General features: G+C 49.6%; 1 pseudogene; it reads left to right on the top strand.

Annotated features, from left to right (window-relative positions):
* Positions 1-6,604: 6,604 nt before the first annotated feature.
* LOC127032109 (olfactory receptor 12D2-like) overlaps positions 6,605-7,020 on the top strand; it is a 44,935-nt pseudogene continuing 44,519 nt past the window's right edge.

The following is a 7,020-nucleotide window of genomic DNA, read 5'->3' as shown; positions in this document are numbered from 1 at the left end:
AGGACTGCTTTTAACCCCTAAGGGCAGGAATGGGGCAGGCACCCCACTACATCCACCTTGTAATTTTGTTGTAAATTCCCCTTGTTCTTGGAGTAAAGGGCAGGGAAATCAGAAGTTCCCCATTCTACCTTCTCCCAGTTTCTGCAGAAAGAGGAGCATCAAGAATCTGAGCTGAGAATCCTGAGTCCTGGCCGCTGAACCCTGAGAAACAAGAGCTCATCACTTCAAGTTTGGGTTGTCTTGTAGTTACAGGTGGGCACTGTCTTCCTAACTGCATTTCTATACCACTTTCTAAACAGGGGCATGACTTTGATTTGTGAATATTAGAGGGACAAGGTGGCTGAGGTAACATCTTTTATTGAACCCACTTTTGGTGGGGAATGAGAGATGCTTTTGAGCTACTCAGAGCTCTTCTTCAGGTGAATATGAACAGTTTTAGCCTCTCCTTCCCAGTGCCAGTTAGCATTCATAGCAGGGGCGGCTCCAGGCCCGAGCATGCCAAGCACGTGCTTGGGGCAGCATGCCACGGGGGGCACTCTGCCGGTCGCCAGGAGGGTGGCAGGTGGCTCAGGTGGACCTCCAGCAGGCATGCCTGCAGAGGGTCTGCTGGTCCCGCGGTTTCAGTGGAGCATCCGCAGGCAAGCCTGAGGGAGGTCCACCAGAGCCGCGGGACCGGCGACCAGCAGAGCATCCGCCGCAACATGCTGCCGTGGTTGGGGCGGTGACATGGCTAGAGCCGCCCCTGGTTCATAGCACAATTTCACAGAGATGGAGTGTGAGATCCATGTCTTGCGACAGGTCCTCAGTTGAGGATCTGCTCCACTGACACAAATGAAGCTACCTTGATTTACCCCGGCTGAGGATCTGGCTTAGTGTGAGCCCCAATCATAGAATCAGAGAACTGGAAGGGACCTCAAGAGGTCATCTAGTCCAGTCCCCTGCACTCAGGGCAGGACGAAGTATTTTCTAGACCAGTGGTTGTTAACCTGGGGTGCACGCACCCCTGGGGGTGTGAGATGCCCTTTCTGGGGATGCCAGAATTTTGTAGAACATAAATCATCGAAAACACAAATTAAGCACAGGCACATAAGTAGAACTACTTTGTTTCATCAAACCTATGTATTTATTAACATTATACATTTATTAACAATTACTGTAATATACAAACAAAACATTTATTTTCAAGTTTTTAAGCTAATTGTAGTAAAATTATTGAGACAATGAAGCTTGAGAATTTCTTGTGTGCTCAACTAACACTGTTTCCACAAGTTTCGAAGACAGCACTGGAGATCCTTGTGTCATTTGCAACCTTCATCACTCTTACACATCAAAACAAAGGCCAGAAACCGCCTAAATGCAAGTGATGACATGTGTGGCTATTTAAAAAAAAGTTCCTTGTTTCTCACACATCATTGAACAAAAGCAAGAGCAGAAGAGTCACTGAGCTTGTAAACTTAAAAGATGTTTTTTTATTTTTTATTGTATTCTTAATTTTACTGCAAAATTAAAATAAATATATAATTCTCCTTCATTCTATAGTTATGATATATTAAGGTTTAAAGAGTTGACCTACTTCAGCGATTTTGATAAGGGGTGCGAGAATATATTTTGAGAACCAAAGGGGTGTAGGCTGCAGTAAAGGTTAAGAACCACTAATCCAGACAGTCCCTGAGAGGTGTTTGTCCAATCAGCTCTTAAAAATCTCCAACGATGGAGATTCCACAACCTCCCTTGGCAATTTATTTGAGTGCTTAATCACTCTGACTGCTAGGAAGTTTTTCCTGATGTCAAACCTAAACCGTCATTGCTGAAATTTAAGACCATTGCTTCTTGTCCTATCTTCAGAGGTTAAGGAGAACAATTTTTCTCCCTCCTCCTTGTCGCAACCTTTTAAATACTTGAAAACTGTTATGTCTCCTTGCAGTCTTCTCTTCTCCAGAATAAACAAACAAACCCAATTTTTTCAATTGTCCTTGATAGGTCATATTTTCTAGACCTTTAATTATTTTTGTTGCTCTTCTCTAAACTTTCTGCAAATTGTCCACCTCTTTCCTGAAATGTGGCGCCCAGAACTGGATACAACACTCCAGCTGAGGTCTAATTAGTGCAGAGTAGAGCAGAAGAATTACTTCTTGTGTCTTGCTTACAACTCTCTTGCTAATACATCCCAGAATGAGGTTTGCTTTTTTTTGCAATAGTGTTACACTGACTCATATTTAGCTTGTGATCCAATATGATCCCTTTCTGCAGTACTCTTTCCTAGACAGTCATTTCCCGTTTTGTATGTATGCAACTCATAGACTCATAGACTTTAAGGTCAGAAGGAATCCAATGTGATCATCTAGTCTGATCTCCTGCACAAAGCAGACCACAGAACCCTACCCATCCACTTCTATAACAAATCCCTCACCTATGTCAGAGTTATTGAAGTCCTCAAATTGTGGTTTGAAGACCTCAAGCTGCAGAGAATCCACCAGCAATTGACCCATGCCCCACGCTGCAGGGGAAGGCGAAAAACCTCCAGGGCCTCTGCCAATCTGCCCTGGAGGAAAATTCCTTCCCAACCCCAAATATGGCAATCAGCTAAACCCTGAGTATGTGGGCAAGACTCACTAGCCAGCAGGAAAGAATTCTCTGCAGTAACTCAGATCCCATTCCATCAAACATCCCATCACCGACCACTTGGCATACTTATCTGCTGATTGTTCCTTTCTAAGTGGAGTACTTTGCATTTGTCCTTATTGAATTTCATCTCATTTACTTTAGACCATTTCTTCAGTTTGTTCAGATCATTCTGAATTTTAATCCTAACCTCCAAAGCACTCGCAACCCCTCCCAGATTGGTATCAAACATAAACTTTATAAGTACACTCTCTATGCCATTATCTAAATCATTGATGAAAATATTGAACAGAACCAGACCCAGAACCGATCCCAGTGGGAACCCACACATTATGCCCATCCAACATGACTGTGAACTACTGATAACTACTCTCTGGGAAAAGTTTTCCAATCAGTTAAGCACTCACCTTATAGTAGCTCCATCTAGGTTGTATTTCCCTAGTTTGTTTATGAGAAGGTCATGCAAAACAGGATCAAAAGCCTTACTAAAGTCAAGATATACCACTTCTACCACTTCCCCCCATCAACAACACTTGTTACTCTATCAAAGAAAGCTATCAGGTTGGTTTGACTCAATTTGTTCTTGACAAATCCATACTGACTGTTACTTATCACCTCATTATCTTCTAGATGTTTGCAAATGTATTGCTTAATTATTTGCTCCATTATTTTTCTGGGTACAGAAGTTAAGCTGACTGGTGTGTAATTCCCCAGGTTATCCTTGTTTCCCTTTTTATAGATGAGCACTATATTTGCCTTTTTCCAGTCTTCGGGAATGTCTCCCATCTTCCATGACTATTCAATGGGGTGGCGAGTGGTAATAGAGTCTTACTAGCTTGAATGACACATGCCAGATTGTTTCTAGACTCCGAGTTCAGGGACAGCATCTTCCCCCCTCCACACTATTGCCTTTCTTGCTCCTCTATTATCATCCCACACTTAGTATGGAGTGAGGAGGGTCACTCCCCAGTTAGGGTTGCACATCAGTTTGGTTTTGCCTCTTCCTAAGACCCACCCCCCAAAGAACTGCGGTAAGTGCGTCATGGACAAAGGGCAAGAGCCTGCTCCTTATTTCCACAGAGTATGTGAGGCTCCTGGGAATGTCTGTGGGGTCAGGCATGAGAATGAACCAGATGTAAAAGACCCCGAACCTCTAGCGGGTGCGCTGCAGGAGCTATCGCTGCTGGGAGCAGCAGGGGTCCTGGGCTGTCTGTGTGAGCTGGGTTCCAGAGTGCGCAGACACATTCCCAGAATCTCATGGCACCTGCGGTGAATCCTGCCCCAGAAAGCGCTATTTGAGGCCTTAGTGCCTGCAGCCTCCTATTGAAGGGAGTTCTTGATCCATGGGACCCCAAAGGTTGGCTGGCCCAGGACTCTTCTCCTCCTTGTGAGACACTAGAGGGATTTGGAGCCTGGTTTTGGGCCATTGCAAGGGCTCTGGTTCTTTTGGTTTTAGGTCTTCGGAGAAATATTCACGGAAGACCAGAAGAGCAGTTTCCTCCAGGCGGGGCTGCTGGCTATCAACCACCCCATGCTCCATGTCAGCCAGGCTGGCCAGGTGCTGACCTATTCCATCTTGGGGGAAGCCAGCCAGCTGCTAGAGGACGAGGTAACCAAAAAGGAGTCACTTCGGGAGGGATTCCCAGGGCCTTTCACCTCCAGGCCATTGAAAATCACTCCTATCCCATCCCCATGCACTGAACAGGGAGCAAGGAGAGGATGACCCCAGGCAGATGCCATTGTCGGTGCCAGCTTGTCCCCTGAGCTGCTCAAAGCAGAGCAGACCCAGCTCCCCAGCAAGGCTATTTCCTAACAGGCGTCATATCAACACGACACACTGCCATTGCTCATGCTAGGGGCTGCCAAATCCCTTAGCCACCTCTGTGAGCCCTTCATCCCCCTCCGGGCCTCAGGCCGGTTCCTAGTGCTCTGGTATCATGTTATCCCAGCCCCCACTTGCTCTGAGAGAACTGGAGGAGTCAGTCAGCAGAGGCTGCTTAAGTGCCCCATTCACCAGAACCACTGTCCATGGCATCATGTTAAGGATAGGGGATCCCTTGGGGAAAGGTGTCCGCTTCCTCTCACCCCCCAGAACTACTGCCCAAAGCCTCCCAGCCCCTCAGCTGGAGGGGCCCAAGGTGGCTGAGGGGACTCTGGGGAGCGGAGCTGGATTCCTGCTGGGTTGGGGGGTAGAACCATTCTCACGGGGGGACTGAGAGGAGTGGAGGCAGGAGTTTATTCCACAATGGTAAGAGAGGGGATGGAAGTCACTAAAGAAGAGAGAAGATTTCGTCTTGGAGGTTGGGTGGGGGAATCCATCCCTCAGACATGGGAAGGAATGAGGAGGAAATTTTGCTGGCTGCCAGTGCCGTTAATACCCTTCATTCTCATGGATGTCTGAGTCTCTGATTGATCCTTGTTCCCTTGCAACAGGGGGACATTACAGCGAAAATCATGGCCGAGCTATTTATCATCAGGGTCTTGGGCCAAAGCACTGCAGGGCCTGTGCTCCGTGAGGCAGCCTTGAAGATGCCCCCCTTCGCATGACCAGCTCCCACTCTCTGCCACAGGTACAGTTCTGTCTCACTGTGCCTGGGGAGAAAGGCTGCAGGGGAGTGGCCATAGAGCCCGCAGCACTGAGAGAAACCAAGGCCAAGCACCTCGCTCTGAACAACCTGCCCCACCCCGACCCATGGAGCTGGGGCCAGGCCAGATACTGGTTCGGAAGAATCAGGCTGTGGGGCTGGCCCAGAAGTGAGAGCATCCGCAGAAGCAGGAGTTATGCTCAACAGCCATTGCAGTCTGGGAGGGGTGGCCTGACATGGAGCCCCTCCCCCATTGTCACTGCTCAGACCTTCCCATGGCCCCGTGTCACCCCTGACGCAGCGAATGTCCGACCATCCCCCACCTGGAGCCCAATCCACCCACCTGGTATGTGAAACCTTCCCAGCCAGGAATGAAACTCCCCCCGAATACCCTGGGGCAGGGGAGGATACTCCCCATCGGGCAGGTGGGAACTGAGACGCAGAGGAAGGGTTGTGGGCCTGGTCACACAGTCCTGGGTACAGATCTGGGAAGTGGACTGGGTCCCAGCCTAGAGCCTTTCCCCTAGGGGAACCTTCGCTTTCTGCCCTTTATTCTCCCCTCCGGCTAGGGGGTCTGTGAGTGTGAAATGAACAGGGAGGGTGACAGGGTCCTGGCACACAGCCTGGATGGGAGCTCCCCTTGGCTTGGAGCCCAGGGTCAGAGACATCTTTGTCATCCCGCTGTCCTTCCATTATTGTTAGGAAGGGAGTCCCCCAATGAGGGGTCTCCAGGCTTCAGTAAGTCATCCTCATTCCCACCCGCATGTACCCCCTGCCCCACCTTGCCCTGTCCTCAGGTTTCTTGCTGTTGACTCTGGCTGGACTCTTGGCTCCAGTCTCTGGCTATGACTTTGGCGTGACCCTTCTTGGCTCCAGATTTGGATTATGAACCCCAGCTCAGTATTCACCTTGCCTTTCTCTAGCCTCGCGCCAGGCCCTCCACCCACTCGCTCCAGGCCTGCCTCCTCCTCCTCCTGATCTTCCCCAACCCCTCCGATTTTGACAACACGGATTCAACCTTTGGCCTGGATATGGACTTTAGCTCGTACTTCTGACCACCCGGCTTTGACCTCTGGCCTGGAAATGGACACTGGCTCTGATTCTGCCTGGACATACTCAACACCTGGCAGCAGTAGAAAGGTCCCACCATTAATCAAACCGTAACCCCTCCCCATGATCCCTTAGTCCCTCCAACCTGTCACTGGAAATCCTGCCCCATTGGGGTATCACTTCGTGGTCCAGGCGGCCACATGACCCATCCGGGAGTGGGCCGTATGACCCCACTAAGAACTCCTCCCAAGGCCCTCTGCCAATCAGAGTGCAGCACCATCGCCCCATAAGTCCCAGCGCTGGACGGACGAGGCCATCTCTTACCAAGGACACATGGTTTAGAACTCATGGGAAGGCTGCTGAGAGGAAACCTGGACTCCTTCACCACCCCCATGAGAACTTCGGACTCTGTCTTCACCCCAAGAGTCTTTGACCATCTGCAGAGAAAGCGCTTCATCAGCGACAGTCCCGAGGAGGAGGAGGGAGAGAGCGAAGGGAGCCCTTTGGCCCATCCATTGATGGATATGCCGGAACCCGACCCCAAACCCCAACTGCTTGTGAGACACGCCAGTGAGCATGGTGGCCTCGCTTTGTCCACCCCTTAGATGTGGAATGCGATTGCGGCTCAGTAGAGTCACTGGCGAACAAGGTGAACACAGGTAAAGGAATGATTATGTAACTTCCAGGACTTACTGGTACTGCCGGAGTCATGAGGGGCGTGGCCTCAACCGAAAGAGGTGGGGTTTCTCAAGATTTAAAGATC

This window comes from Gopherus flavomarginatus, chromosome 12, assembly GCF_025201925.1.
Source record: "Gopherus flavomarginatus isolate rGopFla2 chromosome 12, rGopFla2.mat.asm, whole genome shotgun sequence".
NCBI classification, from domain to species: domain Eukaryota; kingdom Metazoa; phylum Chordata; order Testudines; family Testudinidae; genus Gopherus; species Gopherus flavomarginatus.
Note: the sequence above shows the minus strand (reverse complement) of the source record. Positions and strands in the feature narration are given on the sequence as shown.